This window comes from Caretta caretta, chromosome 3 (genome assembly GCF_965140235.1).
Source record: "Caretta caretta isolate rCarCar2 chromosome 3, rCarCar1.hap1, whole genome shotgun sequence".
NCBI lineage: Eukaryota > Metazoa > Chordata > Testudines > Cheloniidae > Caretta > Caretta caretta.
Window position 1 is genome coordinate 115,461,733 of NC_134208.1, and position 24,920 is coordinate 115,486,652.

Below are 24,920 nucleotides of genomic sequence, written 5' to 3' on the forward strand. Positions count from 1 at the left end.
GGGCCCTGGTCGACACTGGGGGGGAGATCGATCTAAGTTACGCAACTTCAGCTACGTGAATAACGTAGCTGAAGTCGACGTACTTAGATCAACTTACCGTGGTGTCTTCACTGTGGTGAGTCGACTGCTGCCACTCCCCCGTCAACTCCGCCTGCGTGTCTCACCGCGGTGGAGTTCAGGAGTCGATGGGAGAGTGCTCGGGGATAGATTTAGTGTGTCTAGACTAGACACAATAAATCGATCCCCACTGGATCGATCACTGCGTGCTGATCCCGCGGGTAGTGAAGACATACCCTGAATAGGGCTGCCCCTTTTATCCTCCTGAGAGATCTTAATGAATTCAAGGAGATACTTTGCAATCCTCTCCAAAGATTTATAGGGATGGGAGCTTTGTAATTCTTTCACCATGATAGGACACTTTTTCCAACACCACTCTGCCATGAGTTCGGCTGGCACCATTGCTAGTAGCGTACAGGCCTGGGCAGCTTCGGGATGCCAGCAACTGGATTCTGTGTTCCTTCGTCACCCTCAGGAGTGAGATATTAGCTAAAATCACCACTGCCTGTGAAAACAGCCAGTAATATTCACTACTGTTGCCTGATCACCCTGACGAGGATGCACTGGAGAGAGTAATTTGCAGGATTTCCTCACCAGCAGACCCTCCACCAGGGTTTAATTTGTGAAGGGATTGTCCTCAAAAGCCATATGCATTTTCATTGCCTTGGGAATCTATTTTGGGTAACCCTATCTGTCACTTGTTGCTGTTTGCTACTGTTTGAACTGTATTTATGCTAAGCAGGGATCTACAGGAGGCCAGAGCTGTCCATACCAAAGGCCTCTCTACCTGCTTTGGTCCCTGTGGGTCTCTGTCTCCTTGGCAGCACTACTCTATCGGAGCCATGCTAAGAGAGACTCCCCCTGGAAAACTCCCAAAGAGGGGCTTCATGGAAAGACCATACAGCCCAATTTCCAATGGGCCATTTCCCCCTCCCCACCACCTGTCCTTGACTCAGCCTGCTTACTTCTTCCCAATGACTCCCAACTCCCTCCGCCAGCATTGACCTTAGACCCACAGATATAGGGTCTGGTAGGGGTAGGGAGAGTATTGCAGAGGCAGCTGATCCTCTCTTCCACAGAGGGATGGGGAGATCTGTAAGCAGAGTATCCTTCCATGTACTGATCTGGGGAGGACAATCAGCCAAGATGTCTCAGTGTTTTACAATGAAATTAGGGGTAAAACTAGATTAAAAAGAAAAATATTAAAATGAGATTTAGAAACCGGTGTGACGGGGCAAGGCCAGGCGGCTATAGGAAAGTAGTGAGGAACAGGTATGTTAGCTCCAGGCGAAACAAATCCCTGCTACCATAGTAACCAAATGTCAGTTGCTCCAGGTTCATCAAGACACCACAATGGAGGAGGTGGTAAGAGCTCTAGTACAAGCCACCGCAGCCCAGCAGGAGGCCACCTGAGTTCAGGCAATGGCACAACAGGAGTCTATGCGGCTACAGTAGGAAACCAATCCATTATTAATGGGCCAGGCGACCCAAGATCGTGCCCTTTTGAGAGAGGTGGTGGACCAGCTGAAGATCCTCACCCAGGCCCAGGGGTCTGATGGGACACAAACCCTGAGGGCCACTGGTTGTCTATCAAAGATGACATCAGGAGATGATTTGGAGGCATATCTCCTCTCATTTGAAAGGACTGCTCAGCTTGAGGCATGGCCCCAGGAGCAGTGGACCAGCATTCTCACCCCTTTTTTGTGCAGAGGGGCCCAGAAGGCCTACTGTCAAGGTTCCTTCCCCACTCTGAACTCTAGGGTACAGATGTGGGGACCTGCATGAAAACCTCCTAAGATTACTTTTACCAGTTTAGGTTAAAACTTCCCCAAGGTACAAAATTATTTTACCCTTGGATTTCCACTGCCACCACCAAACTTTATCTGGGTTTACTGGGAAACGTAGTTTGGACACGTCTTTCCCCCCCAAATTCTCCCAACCCTTGCACCCCACTTCCTGGGGAAGGCTTGGTAAAAATTCTCACCAATTTGCATAGGTGACCACAGACCCAAACCCTTGGATCTTAGAACAATGAAAAAGCATTCAGTTTTCTTACAAGAAGACTTTTAATAGAAGTAAAGGAATCACCTCTGTAAAATCAGGATGGTAGATACTTTACAGGGTAATTAGATTCAAAACATAGAGAATCCCTCTAGGCAAAACCTTAAGTTACAAAAAAGACACACAGACAGGAATATTCATTCTATTCAGCACAGCTATTTTCTCAGCCATTTAAAGAAATCATAATCTAACACATACTTAGCTAGATTTCTTACTAAGTTCTAAGACTCCATTCCTGTTCTGTCCCCGGCCAAAGCATCATAGAGACAGACACAGACCCTTTGTTTTTCTCTCTCCTCCCAGCTTTTGAAAGTATCTTGTCTCTTCATTGGTCATTTTGGTCAGGTGCCACTGAGGTTACCTTTAGCTTCTTAACCCTTTACAGGTAAGAGGATTTTTCCTCTGGCCAGGAGGGATTTTAAAGGGGTTTACCCTTCCCTTTATATTTATGACACCTACTTTGACTTGCCTGCCACTGACACCATTAACTATACCCAGCTGAAGGCAGAGATCCTAGCACGATTAGGGGTGACGGCAGTGGTACGGGCCCAGAGGTTCCATGAGTGGAAACATCTGGAGAACAGCCCCCCTAGGTCCCAACTATTCGACCTCATACACCTCGCATGAAAGGGGTTACAGCCTGAGGTGTGCAGCTCGGAGGAGACCCTGATCATGGACCATTACATGACGGGACTGCCACCAGATCTCCATAAATGGGTAGGCCAGAATGATCCACCCACCTACAACGAGATGATCTCACTGGTAGAAAGATGGATGACAGCCAGGGAATTGATCCAGCTCCCCAAGGAAGGACCCTTACGAAGCAAGCATCCGACCCCAACCCTGAAAGGCTGGGCAGCCAAACCCCCAGGGAGTCCTTGGTGGAAGAAGGAGAGGGCTGAAAACCAGCAGGGACCCCAGAAGGAAGGGATTGGCCTGAGTGGGGGGAACCCTGGGACTAAACCCCCTAACCTCTGAGATAGGGGAGTGATTAGAATCAATTATATATGTTATGCATGTGGGGAGTGGGGACACATAGCAGCACAGTGTCCCAGCACTGAGGAGCCTATGCAGTGTAACTTGGGGGATTGGGAGGTGCCGTGCTCCCTTATCCACCTCCCGGGGGTCGCATTAGCCCCGCATAATGACACCAGGCCAGTGAGGATAAATGGAGCAGAGACTACAACACCTGTGGACTCAGGGAGTGCTATCACCCTCATATCGGGTAAGCTGGTAAAAAGTAGTCAGCTGGTGCAAGCCAAATGCGTAGCAGTGATGTGCATGCATGGGGCTGTGAGCCATTACCCCACCATCCAGGTTCAGGGGAACCCCATTGAAGTGACTGTGGGCGTAGTTCCTAAACTCCCATATCCTGTAGTCATTGGGAGGGACTATCCAGGGTTTGATAACTTACTCCTCCTGGAGAGGCTGGAGGGAGGTGGGGACCCTGAGGACAGTGACTCGTCACCGGGGGAATGTCAACCCCTGATGTTTGCTGAGATTTCTCAGGATCTGTTCTCAGACCCCTGAAAGACCCGGAAGACAAAAAAAGAGAGGAAGGCCGCGAAGGTCTTGGGAACCCGGATCCTGACCCAGGACCACAAGACTGCCCTAGTAGGCAGATGGACACGAGCAGCCAACAGAGAAACTTCCACCCCAGAAGGTGAGCCAGAGGCTGCCTCCAGCCGTGACGGCAGCGAGCTGTTGGAAGAAGCAGAAACCAGCCCCTGAGAGTTCGGGCAGGTTAGTCCTGGGAGAGAGACTTTCAGGAGGGAACAGGTGGAGGACCCCAGATATGATAACACCAGGAAAGAGGTGGCTGAGATCGATGGGATACCTGTGGATGGGAAGGTCCGGGGTCCTGGACCTTACTTTATAGTGAAGAAAGATCTCCTGTACCACATGGTGCAAATGCAGGAGCAAGAGATACAACTTCTGGTGCCACGAAAATATCAAAAAGCCATAGTGAGTCTTGCCCACAGTCACCTGTTTGGAGGACACCTGGGGTAGAGAAAACTCAGGCACGGATCCTGCGGAGGTTCTTCTGGCCAGGAGTACACAAAGATGTCCAACAATACTGCACTCTTGTCTGGAGTGTTAGTTACATAGCCCTCGCCCGCACTTGAGGGCTCCTTTGATACCTCTTCCAATAACAGAGGTTCCTTTTGAATGCATAGCCATGGATCTGGTAGGACCACTAGAGAAGACAGCTCAGGGCCACCAACATGTGCATGTTGTACTGGACTATGCAACCTGGTACCCGGAAGCCATTCCCTTATGCAACACGGCTTCCAAGACAATAGCTAAGGAGCTAATACAGATCTTTGCCCGGGTTAGGCTACCCAAGGAGATATTGACTGATCAAGGGACACCTTTCCTGTCCAAGTGGATGAAATATCTTTGTTCATTGCTCCATGTACAAGCCCTACGGACTTCTGTATACCACCCACAAACAGATGACCTTGTGGAAAGATTCAATAGGACCCTCAAGGCCATGATCAGGAAAGTGGTGAACCGGGATGGGAAAGATTGGGATACCCTATTGCCTTACCTCATGTTCGCCATCCAGGAGGTTCCGCAAGCCTCCACGGGTTTCTCTCCATTCGAACTACTATACAGGTGCCACCTCTAGGGCATATTGGATATAGCCAGAGAAGCCTGGGAAGAGGAGCCAAATCTCGGAAAGAACATAGTCAAGCATGTACTGCAGATGAGGGATCGGATAGCCCAAGTTATGCCCATTGTACGGGAACACTTGGAGAAAACACAGGAGACCCAACAAACCCATTATAACCACCAAGCAAAGCTTCGATGGTTCCAACCAGGGGATCGAGTGATGGTCCTGGTGCCCACAGCAGAAAGTAAACTGTTGGCCCAGTGGCAGGGACATGATCAAAGCCATGGGAGAGGTGAACTATAAGGTGCGTCAGCCAGGCTGCAGGAAACCGGAGCAGATTTACCACATTCATCTTCTAAAACCTTGGCACAATCGAGAGGCATGCTTAGTCACCCAGGAGACCCTTCCCCAGGAGGATAACTTACACAAGCATCTAAGGATATCACCCTTGATTGATGCCGATCCAAAAGATCAAGAGAGCCAACATGATTAATTGCAACCAAGATGTGTTCTCTACAAAACTGAGGCAGACAACTGAGACCTATCACCATATCCGCACGATCCCTGTAGCCAAGGTAACATTGAGACCCTATCGAGTCCCAGTAGCCAAAAGAGAAGAAATCAAGGCTGAGGTAAAGAAAATGTTAGAATTAGGGGTTGAAGAATCTTACAGTCAGTGGTCAAGTCCAATCGTTCTAGTGCCTAAACCTGACGGTTCCACGAGATTCTATAATGACTTTCACCGACTGAATGAAGTATCCCAATTTGATGCATACCCCATACCACGCATCGACGAACTGGTTGACCGACTGGGTAGTGCCTGATTCTTGACTATACTGGATCTGACAAAAGGGTATTGGCAGATTCCCCTGACCAAAGAAGCTAAAGAAAAGACTGCGTTTTCCACCCTGGACAGGTTATTCCAATACACCGTCCTCCCTTTTGGGCTACATGGGGCCCCAGCCACATTCCAGCGCCTCATGGATAAACTGCTGCGCCCCAATACTAGTTATGCAGCTGCGTACCTAGATGATGTCATCATCCATATGCCAGACAGGGGAACCCACTTGTAGAAAGTTGAGGCAGTACTACGCACCTTAAGGCGGGCTGGCCTCACCGCTAATCCAGCTAAATGTGCCATAGGGCTTGCAGAGGCTATGTACCTGGGATATATTGTAGGAAGGGGCATAGTGAAGCCCTAAACGAATAAGCTAGAGGCGATTCAAAATTGGCCCCAGCTGTCCCAAAAGAAGCAGGTCCATGCGTTCCTAGGCGTGGTAGGCTATTACCGACGTTTTATTCCCCACTTCGCCACTACGGCAAGTCCCCGATGGACCTGGTGAAGGTCCCAGGTCCAGACATGGTGAAGTGGACCAACACAGCAGAGGGGGTGTTCACAGACCTTCGGACGGCCCTCTGTAATGACTCCATACTTTTAGCTCTAGACTTAAACAAGGAATTTATTTTACAAACAGATGCTTACGAGGTGGGGTTGGGGGCGGTTCTGTTGCAAATAGTTGGAGAAGAAGAACACCCAATCCTCTACCTAAGCAGAAACTTGCTCCCAAGAGAACAGAAGTACGCAGTAGTCCAGAGAGAATGTCTTGCTGTCAAATGGGCCATGGAGACACTGCGTTATTACCTCTTAGGCCGGTTATTTACTCTTGTGACGGACCATGCACCCCTTCAGTGGACGCAGCGGAATAAGGAAAAGAATGCAAAGGTCACTAGGTGGTTCTTATCCCTGCAACCATTCCAGTACTGCATACGGCACAGGGCTGGATGCCACCACAGCAACGCTGATGGTCTGTCACGAGCACACTGCCTGGCGTCCCAAGTTGCCCAACTCTACGGTGTTGAGCAGGGGGGCGGGATATGTGACTGGGCAAGGCCAGATGGCTATAGGAAAGTAGTGAGAAATAGGTATGTTAGCCCCAGGCTAAACAAATCCCTGGTACCATGGTAACCAAATGGCAGTTGCTCCAGGTTAATCAAGACACCTGGGACCAATTAAGATCCTTCTAGAAAGCAGTAGCGATAGTTAGGTTGATTGGGACACCTGAAGCCAATCAAGGGCTGGCTGGAACTGGTTAAAAGCCTCCCAGTTAGTCAGTGAGGTGTGTGTGTCACAAGCTGTAGGAAGAAGCCATGCTGTTGGAAGAACTAAGCAGTACCGATCCTTATCCAGCGCAAGGAAGGAGGCCCTGAGGTAATGGTGAGGGAGATATTGAGTGAGGGCTGCTGTGGGGAAGTGGCATAGAGAATTGTACACATCCTATTTCCAAAAAGTCAGCTACCAAAGCTGCTACTATCAGGGTCCCTGGGCTACAGCCCAGAGTAGAGGGTGGGCCCAGGCTCCCCCCTCCCCTCACCGATTAATCACTGAGACTGGGAAACAACAGAGACTGTGGGAGGGAAGGTTGCTTCTCCTCACCTCCCTTGCTGGCTTATGATGAAAATGGTTTAGTAAGCTGTGACCCTTGCCTCTAGAGAGAGAAGGGCTACATGGAGGGTCACAGTGAGCCTCTGAGGCTAGCGAAATCCACCAGGAAGCGTGGGACCCACTGAGACAAGGACAGAGTTTGTCACACCAGTGAGTTTCTGAATTCCTGACATCAGAAGATAACTGCCATAAATAAGGCTCACAAAGGCCAAACTCTTGGCACCATAAGAATTTAACCCTTAGAATGCTGTCTTTTTCCATATTTCAGACAAACTTGCTTGGAGGGATTGTAAGAACATGCACTATTGTTTTGCATTAATTGTATTAGCTTGTTTACATTGTTCCCAGCTGGAAGGACTGGGTTTGTGTGTTAATTTTAGTCATACCTTCTTCAAAATGAACAGCTGGGAAGTGGGGTGTTCCAGTATGTTAGCCAAGGACAAAAGATTACAAGAACATACCTATAGTCAGTCTGCAAAGGGTCAAATTCAAAGATGGAACAGTTCAGAGCACTTATTTAGAGGACTGCTGTGAGCACTGGTTGAGAGCTGGAAAGAGAATAGGGAGCAGGCAAATCAAAAATAAATGAAGGACCAGACCAGGACATTTCTTAGAAGTCATAAGTAAGATGTTTAAGTCCACATAACATCTTGCTCGAAGCCAATGTAATTACTCTAATGGGGCGATATGCTGAGTTCACCCAGTCCTAGTTTAAAATCTAGTGGCTGAATTCTGAATAAATTCAAATCTGCGCATCAACGTGGCAGAATCCAACAAACAAAATTACAGTGATCAAGTGGTCTAAAATCACGAATTAAAACCACCCAGTTAACTCTGATGAGAAAGATAAGTTTCCTGACAATATTCTTGAGATGAGGATCTGTCAGGCAGGCCTGATTATAAGGCTTTGTCTATAGAAAGAGTTGCACTAGTTTAACTAAAATCAGTTTTTAAATCAAGTTAGTTAAACAGCTACAAACGCCTGTGTGGATACCCTTATTTCAGTTTAGGGGCTTGTCTCCACACACAAGTTTGTACACTGTTAACTACACTTCCTTACAAGAAGGGGAATAAGCAATACCAGTATAAGCCACTTTGATACTGGTATAATTGCATCCATGCACTAGGATTATCCTGGTATAATTATTTTGGTAAAAACCACTTCTAAAAAAATAATTATACTAGCACAAAAAGTGTGTGTAGACTAGGCCTAAGATTGGGTTATTTCAGTGTAGCTTAAGCCAGTTGCTAACTGACTGAAGCTAAGTCAAAATAAACCTAGTTTAAATAGAAATAAGTGCCTGCACCGATTTTGCACCATCTTAAATAAAATGGTTTAAAATCACACCTTTATTTAAATCAGTGCAACATCCTCATGTAGACAAGGCCTAATATTAGTCCGATTTAACAGAAAAAAACAAAAACAATTACAGCCATCAAGTGACAAGGGCACGAAACTATTTCTGGGGATGAAAAAGAAAGCATCTAACTTCTAACGACACTTTATTTTTAAAAGTTATTTAGCATCCATACATTTATAGTGATTAATATTCCTTTGATTCAGTAAGTAAAGTTTAATGGATTTCTTGATATCTGTGATCTGGAAAAACATACAATGTACAAAATATTCTCCTTGTTCCTCTCAACAGGCCCTGTGAAACTTGCTACAAAAGTCTACTCACCTAGTATACGCCCCCTCCCACCACAAGCAATCTTTCTTCTGTAAGAGTATGGCACAATGGCCTGTTACCTCCCTACAGTACCAGAATTTCCTTTTAAGGTAGCAACCCTGTGCCTGATCACCTTAAAGAGGCTGTACTGGGAGAGGGAACCCTGCAGGATTTCTTCACAAGAAGACCATCCATCAGGATTTAATTTATATACATTTTAATTGCCTTGGGAATCTATTTTACATTTGAATAACACTATCCTTGGAAAACTGTCATTTGCTTCTGATGGTTTGAATTATATATGTTCTAGCTAGTACAGGTATAAGGAGGTAGCCGTGTTAGTCTGTATCCACAAAAACAACAAGGAATCCGGTGGCACCTTAAAGACTAACAGATTTATTTGGGCATAAACTGAAGAAGTGGTTTCTTACCCACAAAAGCTTATGCCCAAATAAATCTGTTAGTCTTTAAGGTGCCGCCGGACTCCTAGCTAGTACAGAATCACTCGCCAGTTTCCTCTAGATGGGACTTCCATCCCTTCCCCATTACACTGCTTGGCATGATGCAGGGAATCGAAAAGAATATCTTTCCCAGGCCTCTATTTCTGTTTCAAGTATTCTCTGTTAATCTCTTGTGCAGGGATTTTTTTTTTTAAGCCAATTAAATAAGATTACATTGAAGTTCATACAGAAAAGTAAATTTCCCAGGTCAAGCATGCAAAAGCTAACATTCCCAACTCCACAAGGTGGTCTTGCTTTGCCTAGGAGGTCAAACTTAACACACATAATTCATATTTCAGCTATCTTCAAACACTTCCCATGTTTTGATTAAGTAGTTGACAGAATGTAATGCTTCTCTGCTCCCCTGAATTGCTAGGGAAGGCTCCTTTGAAAGAGGAATGGTGTCAGGTTAAACAGCTTGTCTTTTTTAAAAAAACAACCACCTGTGTTGTTAGATTATTAATAGTGAATGACTCTTGAAAGTCCAATTTATTTCTTTATTAATGCTTGGTGTTTATTTTTTGCATTTCACTTAGCTTGGGCTGTATAAATAGACACCAGTTTTATTTTTGTTTGTAGTTTAGTTTGTTTCTAGTCTCTTATGCTTCTGGCGGGCAGGCACTTACACAGTGTTGCAATGTTTTGCCTTAGCAAGCACAGCAAGGAAATGTTTAAATCCAACCAAAATGTCTGTTTTCACTGGTCTATAAATAAATAAATAAATAAATAAATCACGGAGACACTTCCACTGGCCATGGATTTTACAAAACCTACATATGACCCTAAATCAACTGGACAGCTTCCTTTTAAGCATACTTGATTGCTGAAGGTTATTACTTTGTTACTATGAAACACCCTCAGAAACTGGCCTTCACAGAAGGAAAATTATGCGGTCAGTGTGTGTTTTGTGCATTAGAAGCTTCATCCTGCACCATTGAATTAACAGGAGTTTTAATCCTGACATCAGCAACAATAGGATCAGACCCTAGGAAAGGATTTCCCTGAAGAACAGGTGCTATTATAAAATCAATGAAAGCTCTTCTAAACACCAAGTCTGTGCTCACATTAAAGACTAACTGCACTTTTAATAACATTCTCACGTTTGATCAGTTTCATAGCCATCTACAGAGAGATCTCCTCCCCCCACTCCGCCCCCTCCCAAAAGATTTGGAGAATAATGTTGTGGATTAATGTGACCACTTACAATTCAGGAAATTAAAGTATGAGTATATGAAAATTTAAGGGGAAAGGTAGTTTTTAGGTGCAATCATAGTTTATTCATAGTGTAAAATTATACATTTGTATCACAGACTATGATCATATGCTGGAATTTTGCTTGAAGGCATATTTTTATCTGAGTGAATTCATTTTTGGATATGCTGTATGGGACATTAGGCAACAACTCAGTGGTGCTCCTTAAAAAACAGTATGTATGGTCATTCAGGCTTTCTTCAGTCTGATTCTGCTTTATATCAGATTTCAATAACCACTGTTGAATTATTTATTGGTTTCATTTTTTCAAGTGCAGCGCTGTCGATTCTCATATTCAGTCTAGACATAACCAGGAGAGCTGGCACAAACTGAGTAAATATTTACCAAATCCACCCTGCCCTGAGAATTATTCTTGTAACAATGACAGGATATTAAAAGACAAGCATTCCCAGACACCTACCCTTTAGCTTCTGTCACCTGAGTAAAATTTTTTGCAGTACAAAAATTAACCAACTTAATAGGATTATATTTAGTGGTAAGGTTCTCTGTTAATTTTGGTCACACAAGTTATGCGGTATGTAAAGATGAAGAGGGACATTTTCAAAGTCACAAAATGGAAATTAGGTGCCCAATTCCCATTAGCTTTCAGTGAGAACTGGATATCAAAGTGACCTGCATGCCTTTGAAAGTCTCCCCTACACCAATTTATTTCTGGGTGTGAATGATCAAATAACTCTGGTTCAGAATACACTGAATACTAGAAATGGAGACATTGTAGAACAATTCTGGACCCAGAACATGGTGGCATTGAAACAAAAATGATCAAAAATGAAAATAAAATATATTTGCAACGTAAAATATCCCTATGTACTGCATTAGCAACAGAATGTTCTCTCAGTTTGGATAAGAAATTAGTGTGTGATTCAAAAAGAAACGTTGAACATAGTTGCACTCACTAGAGACTCTGTATTTATGGGCCTGTCAACATTTCCAGTATAAACACTAATTCCAAGAATTTAAAGCTCAGCCCTGAAAACAGGCTGCAGAGTGGAATGCAATATCACATTCAAAATCATAGAGTTTGGGGATATCTTTTATTTTACTTTGACTTTTTTCCCTCTCCTTGCCCCCCAAACATGGTTTAAATCAGCCTGGCCATTTTTAAAGTTCTGAGAGTGTTTCAAATAAATAAATAAATAAGTTGCAGTTTTGGACACTTAGAGTTTTTATAAATCAAAGTTAGTTCAATATGGATTTAGGTTATGCAAATAATACAGGCTGCTGCTCCAGGAAGTAGACTCATGGGCCCCTCCCCTTTTTTAATTTTAAGACGTAACCGTTTTGTTAAGAGTAAATCCTAGATTGTCTTTCCTTTGCACAGGTGCTTGGGAGAAGAGGGCATAAGGGGCCTTTCCTCTCTGTATATCCCCCACATAAGAATCAGGGACAATAACTTTACTTTTTTATATACACTCTCTCTCTCTTTCTCTCTCTCGGCCACCTTACTTGTTCATTCTTCATTCTCTGCCAGTTTTATCGACCTTGATCCTGCAGTGAGATCTAGGTGGGCAGACTGTTTATAACCATGCAGAGTCCCACTGAAGTCAATGGAGATCTGCACTCCCACAGGGGTCCACTCAAGCAGATCTGAGTGCAGGATCGGGATCATGTCCAAATTAGGAAAACAGGTTTTGTTTAAAAATATGTCAGCTAATGTATTTTAACTAACATGTTTTTAAGCACTAGGGTAGATAGGGTTTAACACCTTTAAAACATGTTCAGGAGTTGAGGTCAATGCTAGAGGGGAATGGAAGCTGGGCCTAGCAGAAAATCTGCCCTACTGTCTCCCGAATTGCTTGGGCAATTTTACCCCTCCTCTTAAGCTGCAAATCACCCTCCTGAGCTTTCTTGTTTCCATATTTAGCTGTTCACAATATGAGTAGAGGTGCTTATACAAGTTTTGTTTTCAATAAAGGTTTGGATAAGCCTCCATTCACGCAGGAATCTGAAGTGCTGAAATACGATCTCTAGATTTCTAAGGAATCTTTTACACTACAGATTTTTACCACAATGTTAACTGGCTCAGAGCATTGTTGATTCTGCACAAAGTTTGAGTATTATTGTTAGCACCTTCCTAAGTGCTGACAATGTACTCCGTGCTGTACCAGACACAAGATACACACAGGGCCTGCTCCAATAAGCTTTCGGTCCAAACAGGACAGAAATAGAGTGGCCTAGATGCAGTAGAAAATCTATTGGAGGGAATGATTAGGATTTTTTAATTATTAGGCATCAAACATTGTATTTCAATTATTAAGTATTTAGGAATAATTATTAATATTTATATGATTACTAGGGCTGTCGATTAATCAGTTAACTCATGTGATTAGCTCAAAAAATTAACTGCAAATAAAAAAATTAATCATGATTAATCGCACGGTTAAACAATAGAATACCAATTGAAATTTATTAAATATCTTTGGATGTTTTTCTACATTTTCAAATATGTTGATTTCTATTACAACACAGAATAGAAAGTGTACAGTGCTCACTTTATATTATTTTTATTACAAATATTTGCACTGTAAAAATAAAGAAATAGTCTTTTTCAATTCACCTCATACAAGTACTGTCGTGCAATCTCTTTCTCATGAAAGTTGAACTTAAAAATGTAGATTTTTTTGTTACATAACTGCATTCAAAAACAAAACAAAATGTAAAACTTTAGAGCCTACAAGTCTACTCAGTCCTACTTCTTGTTCAGCCAATTGCTAACACAAACAAGTTTGTTTACATTAACAGGAGACACTGTTGACTGTTTGTTTACAATGTCACCTGACAGTGTGAACAGGCATTTGCATGGAACTTTTGTAGTCGGCGTTGCAAGGTATTTATATGTCAGATATGCTAAACATTCATATGCCCCTTCATGCTTCGGCCACCATGCCAGAGGACATGCTTCCATGCTGATGATACTCGTTAAAAATATAACGTGTTAAGTAAATTTATGACTGAACTTTTTGGGGGAGAATAGTATGTCTCCTGTTCTGTTTTACCCACATTCTGCCATATATTTCATGTTAGAGCAGTCTCAGATGATGACCCAGCACATGTTGTTCATTTTAAGAACACTTTCACTGCATATTTGGCAAAACGCAAAGGAGGTACCAATGTGAGATTTCTAAGGATAGATACAGCATTCGACTCAAGGTTTAAGAATCTGAAGTGCCTTCCAAAATCTGAGAGGGACGAGGTGTGGAGAATACTTTCAGATGTCTTTAAAAGAGCAACACGCCGATGCAGAACCTGCAGAACCTACAGAACCCAAACCACCAAAAAAGAAAATCAACCTTCTGCTGGTGGCATCTGATTCAGATGATGAAAATGGACATGCATCAATCCACTCTGCTTTGGACTGTTGTCAAGTAGAACCCGTCATCAGCATGGATGCATGTATTCTAGAATGGTGGTTGAAGCATGAAGGGACACATGAATCTTTAACACGTCTGGCACGTAAATATCTTGCCAGGGCCATTCCTAGCTATTTTGGTGCCCTATGCAGCCCCCCGCAGATGGGCTGTGTGGGGCCCCAGGTCTCCACAGAGAGGAGTGGGGGGGAGGGGCTGGCCTCAGGCCTCCACGGGGAGGCTGTGTGGGCCTCTGTGGGGGTGGGGGTTGGCCCCAGGCCTCCATGCGGGACAGGGGGACCCAGCCCGAGCCTGCTCACCTGGGAGCCAGGGGACCGGAGCAGGCTGGGGCCTGGTCACTCCACTTACTATGCAGTAAGTGCAGGGTCAGGCCTGGCTGCAATCTTCAGGGGGGTGGGGGAAGGGAAGGGAAGGGAAGGGGCTGGGGGAAGAGCCGGAGCATAGTCTGGAACAGCATGCTGGTGCCCTACGCAGCTGCGTGCTTTGCGTATGGGTAAGGACGGCCCTGTATCTTGCAATGCTAGCTTCAACAGTGCCATGCAAATGCCTGTTCTCACTTTCAGGTGACATTGTAAACAAGACTGGGCAGCATTATCTCCTGCAAATTGTAACCAGACTTGTTTGTCTGAGCAATTGGCTGAAGTAGGACTGAGTGTACCTGTGGGTTCTAAAGTTTTACATTGTTTTATTTTTGAATGCAGTTATTTTTTGTACATAATTCTACATTTGTAAGTTCAGCTTTCATGATAGAGATTGCACTACAATACTTATATTAGGTGAATTGAAAAATACTATTTCTTTTGTTTTTTACAGTACAAATATTTGTAATAAAAAATAATATAAAGTGAGCACTGTATACTTTGTATTCTGTGTTGTAATTGACATCAATATATTTGAAAATGTAGAAACATCCAAAAATATTTAAATAAATGGTAGTCTATTATTGTTTTAACAGTGAGATTAATCGTGATAAATTTTTTTAATATTGCAATTAATCACAATTAATTTTTTTAATTGCTTGACAGCCCTAATGATTACCACTTGGTCCCTAAATTTGTAGATGGCCAATGTTTCAACCCAGCTTGTGACAAGAGCTTTATCATAATTATCAGACTGTAGCTGAGTTATAGTATGATACTTCTGCTGTGTGGAAAGGACAGCCCAACTCTGTGTATCCAGGATAGCTACTTTCTGAGCTCAAAGATCTCTCTGTGTGAGGTTATCCTGAAGTCTGTTGTCCATGGAGAAAATGCCCTTTTTTCTCCCTTACCATCAGTATGGTAGCTGATACAAACACAGTTGTGTAGGATAGCATTCAGCCTAGCCCATGTAGCCCTGACATGTAGCTGTGCTAAGGAAAAGCCTACTATGTTACTGCAATGTTAGTTGTAACCATGGAGCCTGCTTGAACTTAACAGGTCTCTGTAATGAAGATTTTTAACCAGTGCTTTAATTACAGTGGGTTTTGGGGTGGGGAGAGGGCCCCATTACTACTTTTAGGGGTATATCACTTCTGCCTTCTCAGTTGTGAGAAATAAGTGAGTCCTCTGATGTTCAGGGCCCTCCTACCCTTTCACCTTAATTTAAGCACTGCTTTTCATTACGTTTGATAGCATGTTCACTTTGGCATCATGCACAATTTATATAGTTACAAATAGTTTTACAATCACGTTAAGGACTTGTCTCCAAGGGGAAATGGAAAAAAGGGCTCTTATTCCAGAATCAGTGTATCCAGATGGGCACTGCTACCAGCCCCACCAGTAATAATCTGTACAACGTATGGATGACACTTGTATGTTTTGTTCAGAGTTTACCATCTAGCTGCTCCAGATGTCCATTAACTCTAAATTTTGGGACCACATTCACTGGGATTCTTTTTCACTAGTAGAGGCTCAGCATAATTTGTTTCCTATGTTTGTTTGTTGTAGTAAGGAGGAAAATCAATTATGACATTTGCCCCATAATACATATCCTTGTCTTTTAAAATCACTTTTCAGTCAATCCTAAAAGAAACACTGAAGTACTGGTTCATTAAATCACCACCAAATGTTCTCTTATTTTTAGTACAATTACCTATTTTCTTAAGGTAAGGGCTTGTCTGCATAAACTAAATTAGGTAGTATTTTATAATGTCTAAGACTGACTAGCCAGATTGAAACAGTGATTGGGATCTTTGACTACCTGACAAATGGGCTTGTATAACATATATAGTGGTAAGGCTGAATGTCTAGTTACTTTCCTTTTTTGGGATGGAAATGCAAATGTTATATTCCTGTCACTTCTCAGCCCTCATGAAACAGAGCCATAATTTTTACATGAGATGCACTGTGCTGACAAAAGCAGTAGCTGTATCCAGTACTAAAAGACAGGTTTCAGAGGAACAGCCGTGTTAGTCTGTATTCGCAAAAAGAAAAGGAGTACTTGTGGCACCTTAGAGACTAACCAATTTATTTGAGCATGAGCTTTCGTGAGCTACAGCTCACTTCATCACATGTATACCGTGGAAACTGCAGCAGACTTTATATACACACAGAGAATATGAAACAATACCTCCTCCCACCCCACTGTCCTGCTGGTAATAGCTTATCTAAAGTGATCAACAGGTGGGCCATTTCCAGCACAAATCCAGGTTTTCTCACCCTCCACCCCCCCACAACAAATTCACTCTCCTGCTGGTGCTAGCCCATCCAAAGTGACAACTCTTTACATAATCAAGTCGGGCTATTTCCTGCATAGATCCAGGTTTTCTCACATCCCCCCCACCCCCATACACACACAAACTCACTCTCCTGCTGGTAATAGCTCATCTAAACTGACCACTCTCCAAGTTTAAATCCAAGTTAAACCAGAACATCTGGGGGGGGGGGGTAGGAAAAAACAAGAGGAAACAGGCTACCTTGCATAATGACTTAGCCACTCCCAGTCTCTATTTAAGCCTAAATTAATAGTATCCAATTTAGGCTTAAATAGAGACTGGGAGTGGCTAAGTCATTATGCAAGGTAGCCTGTTTCCTCTTGTTTTTTCCTACCCCCTCCCCCAGATGTTCTGGTTTAACTTGGATTTAAACTTGGAGAGTGGTCAGTTTAGATGAGCTATTAGCAGCAGGAGAGTGAGTTTGTGTGTGTATGGGGGTGGGGGGGATGTGAGAAAACCTGGATCTATGCAGGAAATAGCCCGACTTGATTATGTAAAGAGTTGTCACTTTGGATGGGCTAGCACCAGCAGGAGAGTGAATTTGTTGTGGGGGGGTGGAGGGTGAGAAAACCTGGATTTGTGCTGGAAATGGCCCACCTGTTGATCACTTTAGATAAGCTATTACCAGCAGGACAGTGGGGTGGGAGGAGGTATTGTTTCATATTCTCTGTATGTATATAAAGTCTGCTGCAGTTTCCACGGTATACATCTGATGAAGTGAGCTGTAGCTCACGAAAGCTCATGCTCAAATAAATTGGTTAGTCTCTAAGGTGCCACAAGTACTCCTTTTCTTTTTGCGAATACAGACTAACACGGCTGTTCCTCTGAAGGTCCTCAAGGTTGCAGAGAAAAGCTTGAAAGAGTAAACCCAGAAGGCAAATACAAAGAACCCCAATCTTACTATTTTTGAAAATCTCATGATTTTTAAGGCCAACACCACGATTTTTTAGAGTTTGACCCATAGTTTTTGAATTAGGGCTAATAATACTGAAGGATAAGCATCCCCTGTTTATACCAAAGTAAATGCAACATATGCTTTACAAGTGTGAAGACAGGGTAATTGCAATATTATCTCATTAATGCAACACCCTGCATCATATGAATACCATTCACTAGCAAAAAGCAGAATACAAAAAAGATTCTTACAGGACTACGCTACCCAGAAAGTTTTGAGTTACGGTTAAAGTTCACACATTAAAAGCAACAGGTCCTGTTTCACCTTCCTGCTATGCAGGGCTCTCCAAGTGCAAAGAGGACCCCCCCCCCCCCCCCAAGTAACAGGCTTTCAAGCAGTCGTTGCCCATATTGTTACATAAGCAAACAAAAAGACAGAAAATAAAATTACCTTCTGAAACAGCACAAACATCTTATACATTTTAATTATCAAACCTCACAGGGTACATAGAGGCTCCAGTACTCCTCTTAAACAAATGTGAGCTTTTTATGATATTTTTTTCCAGTATGCCTGCTCGTATAGCATTCAGGTTTGTGTGCCAGGGCAACTCAAGGATGCAAACAGAAACAAAGAAAATCTTCTAAACAGCAAACGAGTAAACTACATTCATACTCACTCATCCTCGTGCATCCTACATTCAGTGTCTCATGTTAACTCTTTCATGCAGCATTAGCCTATATCTAGGGAAGATATCAGATAATTGAATTTCTCTTATCTCCTAAAAATACCTTGTTGTTCTTGTAATGGTCATAGGCCCCTATAAAGATTCCCAAAGAAAATCTACAAACAAATAACACAGCTGGAAGCCTCTAGCTGGGTAGAAGTTTCAAAGCCTCATAAGGAATTGCCAACATAAGAAGGTGCCTTATTTAAGATCCCATCTACACTGTAATTAATGATGTGTTGGGGGATCTGATTATAACTCAGTAGACCCCTGAGGTGGTTAAAACTCAGGCCATAGGAGGGGACTTTTGGGGGGTGGTAATTGATTCCCCTGCGTTATCCTGATAGAGTGGCAGAATTTCTGCCTCCCATCCAGCACCCATCCATGGAAAAGCTACTCGCAAACCTGACTGATCCTCTGGGATCCACAGGAGGCCAGGGTTAGCCATGTGGAAAATCTGAACCCCTGTAGCCCCCCTGTAGCCCTATGGGGCACCATTTCATACAGGATCTTGGGGCAAGGGGAGCATGCTGGGTGTCTGCTTGCTTTTATAGTGTAGATGTCTAGACAGGAATCACTTATTTCACTATCTTCCAGCCTTGGCATTTTTGCAGAGCTATTGTATAATTTAGGAATATGGTTACAACATGGCTCATGTTATTATTATTATAGCATGGCAGGTAGTCACAATACTGCAGGGTCCACAGCAAATGACAGGCAGACTGGGACTTAAAAGTTATTTGCAAAGAAGCTTAATACAATTTAGCAGCCAAGGAAATAAAAATTAAAATGATAAAACCATCAACTTTAATACAGGGTGAATAAAACCTGGAAGATTTAACCACCTTTTCTCCATCAGACTTATTTCTGGCATTGCAAAAATAAAGTTAGGCTATTCTTCACATATATTTGTACTGGCCTAAAATGAGGTTTAAAATAAACATTATATAGGATAAAAAATAAATAAATGAGCAATATAAACTAGGGCTGTCAAGCGATTAAAAAAATTAATTGTGATTGATTGCGCTATTTAAAAAATTAATCACGAGATTTATCGCACTGTTAAATAATAAAAGAATACCATTTATTTAAATATTTTTGGATGTTTTCTACATTTTCAAATATATTGATTTCAATTACAACACAGAATACAGTGTACAGTGCTCACTTTATATTTATTTTTATTACAAATATTTGCACTGTAAAAAACAAAAAAATTAGTATTTTTCAATTCACCTAATACAAGTACTGTAGTGCAGTCTCTTTATCATGAAAGTTGAACTTACAAATGTAGCATTCATACAAGGTTCATGCACTTGGCAACATTCAGGGCACACCCAGAGTGTTGTGTAGGAGCAGTGCACACACGGCTCCTCTCAAGGGCATGAACCTTGGAATCTTGCCCAGATGACATGAACCGTGGGAAGCCTCCCAGGACTGGGCTCAAGGCCTGAGAGCAAGGAATGCAGTAGATAGAAATTGGTAAATAAGAATGTTAAACAAAGCCAGGGTATTCCTTTTATCTGTTGGAGAATGTAATGCGCGGGGGGAGAGAAAGAATAAAGAAGAGGGTGGAAAGCTGACAGGAGCAGCCCGTTGGCAGACCAGCCTGCTTGCTTGCTTAAAGCTTTGTGCTGTCTTGTATTTGAACCGCAACATACAAATGTCGAATTATGTTTAAAAACAACAACAACCTGCACTCAAAAATAAAACAATATAAAACTTTAGTATCTACAAGTCCAATCAGTCCTACTCCTTGTTCAGCCAATTGCTCAGACAAACAAGTTTGTTTACATTTGCAGAAGATAATGCTGCCTGCTTCTTGTTTACAATGTCACCTGAAAGTGAGAACAGTCATTTGCATGGCACTGTTGTAGCCAGTGTCGCAAGATATTTATGTTACAGATGCGCTAAAGATTCATATGTCCCTTGATACTTCAACCACAATTCCGGAGGACATGCATCCGTGCTGATGACAGGTTCTGCTCAATAACATTCCAAAGCAGTGCGGACCAACACATGTTCATTTTCATCATCTGAATCAGATGCCACTAGCAGAAAGTTGATTTTCTTTTTTGGTGGTTTGGGTTCTGTAGTTTCCGCATCAGAGTGTTGCTCTTTTAAGACTTCTGAAAGCATGCTCCACACCGTGTTCCTCTCAGAATTTGGAAGGCACTTGAGATTCTTAAATCTTGGGTTGAGTGCTGTATCTATCTTTACAAATCTCACATTAGTACACCTTCTTTGCATTTTGTCAAATTTGCAGTGAAAGTGTTCTTAAAATGAACAACATGTGGTGCGTCCTCATCTGAGACTGCTATAACATGAAATATATGGCAGAATGTGGGTAAAACAGAGCAGCGGACACACAATTCTCCCCCAAGGAGTTCAGTCACAAATTTAATGAATGCATTATTTTTTTAACGAGCATTATCAGCATGTCCTCTGGAATGGTGGTTGAAGCATGAAGGGACATATGAATCTTTAGCGCATCCGGCACATAAATATCTTGCGATGCCAGCTACAACAGTGCCATGCGAACGCCTGTTCTCACTTTCAGATGGCATTGTAATTAAGAAGTGGGCAGCATTATCTCCCGTAAATGTAAACCAACTTGTTTCTCTTGACAATTGGCTGAACAAGAAGTAGGACTGAGTGGACTTGTAGGCTCTAAAGTTTGACATTGTTTTGTTTTTGAGAGCAGTTATGTAACAAAAAAAACTACATTTGTCAGTTGCACTTTCACGACAAGGAGATTGCACTACAGTACTTGTATGAGGTTAATTGAAAATACTATTTCTTTTATCATTTTGATACTGCAAATATTTGTAATAAAAATAAATATAAAGTGAGCACTGTATACTTTGTATTCGTTGTTGTAATTGATATCAATATATTTGAAAATGTAGAAAAACATCCAAAAATATTTAATAAATTTCAATTGGTATTTTATTGTTCAACAGTGAGATTAATTTTTTTGAGTTAATCGCGTGAGTTAATTGTGATTAATCTTCAGCCCTAATATAAACCCTTATTCTTCAAGGCATAAACCAACCACTAACTGACAAGGTTTAGGAAGAAATTTATTCTATGGGAAAGTTATTCCATAATCTTCCACTATTGATTTATTCTTCTGAAATGTCGGGTACTGAATGCTGTCAGAGACAAGACTAAATGGACTTTGGGTCTGATCCAGTATGACAGATCCTCCATTCCCATAATTTCTGACCTATGATTCATCAATTGACGGAGAGTTTATCAATTTAGGCCCCAAACTATAATTTCCTCCACACAGACTGACCTTTGTACCACACAGTGACCTATGTAAGTCAGTTGGGCTGTGTGTGAGTGTAGGCATTAGCCCACACAGTCACTTGGGGGTTCAGGGCCTTAGTTTTATTGGTATTTTTAAGATCTCAACAAAACAGACAAATTCATAGTATTTTTTTCTTTGTGGTGTGCCTAACAAGCTAGAACTGAAAAATATAACTTGATTTTTAAAAAGGCCTTCCTCAGAAAATAAATAACCTCCAACATACACAAGCTAAAATTACCACTCACAAGAAACCGCAAACTAAAAAGGAAACCACAAAGTCATGAACTCCCAATGGAAGGATATCTCAAGATTTACACTTGAGCATGCTGAAGGAGAGAGCATTCCAGAGTTAGATGCCTGTCCTTCCAAGAGTACATCAAGAGAGAGAGTCAGCAGTTTTAACCCTCCCAATTTCAGTAGAAGTAGGAGATAAGGCAATAGATGGTACCTCAAGTAGACTGTCCAATATCATATGAGACCTTATCTACTAATATTAACATATTAAGAACTGCATGCTAGGCATTAGGCAATCACTGCAGGTTGCAGACACAGACAGCTCTTATGAATGAAAACTAGGTGATTAAACAATAGGGAAAGTGCATGGAAGGCATATATTAGAGCTTAGCTAGCTAGCTAAGATATTCTTAAGACACCTATCAGCTAGCTGTCTGTCATAGACAGAGCAAGCTGCTAAGAAAGGCCTCAGAAGAAAAGAACAATGACTAGAGAGAACTTGAGGGTCTTTACATAATCCTTGCCACTCTTCAACATGGCTTCCACCCAAGTGAATATTATAAGAAAAACAGGGATTCCAACAAAACAGGCACAGGGACTGCCTCAAAATAATTTGTGGGGTGGAGAGTGACCCCTATGGAAAGGTTAATTTGAGAAACTGGTAAGTGCATGTCATAAATATAAAGGGAAGGGTAAACCCCTTTGAAATCCCTCCTGGCCAGGGGAAAGCTCCTCTCACCTGTAAAGGGTTAAGAAACTAAAGGTAACCTCGCTGGCACCTGACCAAAATGACCAATGAGGAGACAAGATACTTTCAAAAGCTGGGAGGAGGGAGAGGAACAAAGGGTCTGTGTCTGTCTGTGTGCTTCTTGCCAGGGACAGAACAGGAATGGAGTCTTAGAACTTTTAGTAAGTAATCTAGCTAGGTATGTGTTAGATTATGATTTCTTTAAATGGCTGAGAAAAGCATTGTGCTGAATAGAATAACTATTTCTGTCTGTGTATCTTTTTTGTAACTTAAGGTTTTGCCTAGAGGGGTTCTCTATGTTTTTGAATCTAATTACCCTGTAAGATATCTACCATCCTGATTTTACAGGGGGGATTTCTTTATTTCTATTTACTGCTATTTTTTATTAAAAGTCTTCTTGTAAAAAACTGAATGCTTTTTCATTGCTCTCAGATCCAAGGGTTTGGGTCTGTGGTCACCTATGCAAATTGGTGAGGCTTTTTATCCAACATTTCCCAGGAGAGGGGGGGGTGCAAGTGTTGGGAGGATTGTTCATTGTTCTTAAGATCCAAGGGTCTGGGTCTGTAGTCACCTAGGCAAATTGGTGAGGCTTTTTACCAAACCTTGTCCAGGAAGTGGGGTGCAAGGTTTTGGGAAGTATTTTGGGGGGAAAGACGCGTCCAAACAGCTCTTCCCCAGTAACCAGTATTAGTTTGGTGGTGGTAGCGGCCATTCCAAGGATAACGGGTGTAATATTTTGTACCTTGGGGAAGTTTTGACCTAAGCTGGTAAAGATAAGCTTAGGAGGTTTTCATGCAGGTCCCCACATCTGTACCCTAGAGTTCAGAGTGGGGGAGGAACCTTGACATGGTGGCACAGTGGTGGGATTAACCTGAAATCATTTGAGATCCAGTTGAGATTTTTTGAACTAGAAATACAGATTTTAAAAAGGAAATTTTTTTTCTTTGGAAAGAAAGTCCAGAAAGCAGCTTTGAAACTGAAAGCAGCTTGGTTTCTCTCTGCTTTGTGGCCAAGCAGAGACAAAAGGGGATTATCTTGTGAATTGCAGGTTTTCTTTGCCTGGAGGCAGGGTACTTAACTCCTGCAGGGAAATTCACAGTCTTCCAACCCAGAGGTTTTTTTTTCTTTTCTTCCTAAAAGTAAATAGGGGGTGTGTGTTCTACCCATTTGCTTTTTCTTTGGGCTGGGTAAGCAGGTTTCCAAGTAGTTGGAGGTTTTTTGCTTTAATTTGGGCCCAGAGCAGAGACAAGGGAATTGTCTTTTTCTGTAGGCTGACAGTCACTATCAGAGAATAGGTATTCTATTCCAGCACAGCAAAATTTTACAGCCACGTTTTGTTTGTTTATTTCTAAACCTCGGGTGTAAAGTTAGTTAAAAACAGAGAGGTTAGAATGACCAAATCCTCAGCTCGACTACAGCTGGAATTAGCCAAATTTCAGGCTGAGGAAAGACAAAGGGAACATGAAAGACAGATAGAACTCATGCAGCTGAAGAAGGAACAAGAAAGGGAGGCAGAACTACACCAAGAGGCTGCCCACAAGAGGGAAATGGAGGCAAGGAAGCATGTGGAGGAGGAGAGGGAAAAAGAGAGGAAGCATGTGGAGGAGATGGAGAGGATAAAGGCCCAGCAGAATATACCAACAAACCCTAGCAATCCTTCTCCAGGTACCACTTCCCATCCCAGAAAGTTCCCCACCTACAAGGCAGGTGATGATACTGAGGCCTTCTTAGAAAACTTCGAAAGGGCCTGCCTTGGGTACAACATCTCTACTGACCAATACATGGTAGAGCTGAGGCCGCAGCTCAGTGGACCCTTAGCTGAGGTGGCAGCTGAAATGCCTAAAGAACACATGAACAAGTATGAACTGTTTAAATCCAAGGCGAGAGTCAGAATGGGGATAACACCCGAGCAGTCTCGTCGGAGGTTCAGAGCCCTAAGGTGGAAACCAGACATGTCATTTACCCGACATGCCTACCACATTGTAAAACATTGGGATGCCTGGATATCAGGAGCAAGTGTTGAATCTCCAGTAAATTTGCCCTTCCTAATGCAAATGGAACAATTCTTAGAGGGTGTTCCTGAGGAAATAGAAAGATACATCCTAGATGGGAAACCCAAAACTGTAATTGAGGCAGGAGAGATTGGAGCCAGATGGGTGGAGGTGGCAGAGAAGAAGAAAACTGGTCACAGTTGGAGCGGAGACCAGAAGGGACCACCCCAGACCACACCCTATTACCGGGGGCCGCCCAAAGCCCCACCTACCTCCCAAAGAACCCTCCAGACCCCTTATCGTCCCACCACCCCGTTCTCCAGCAACCC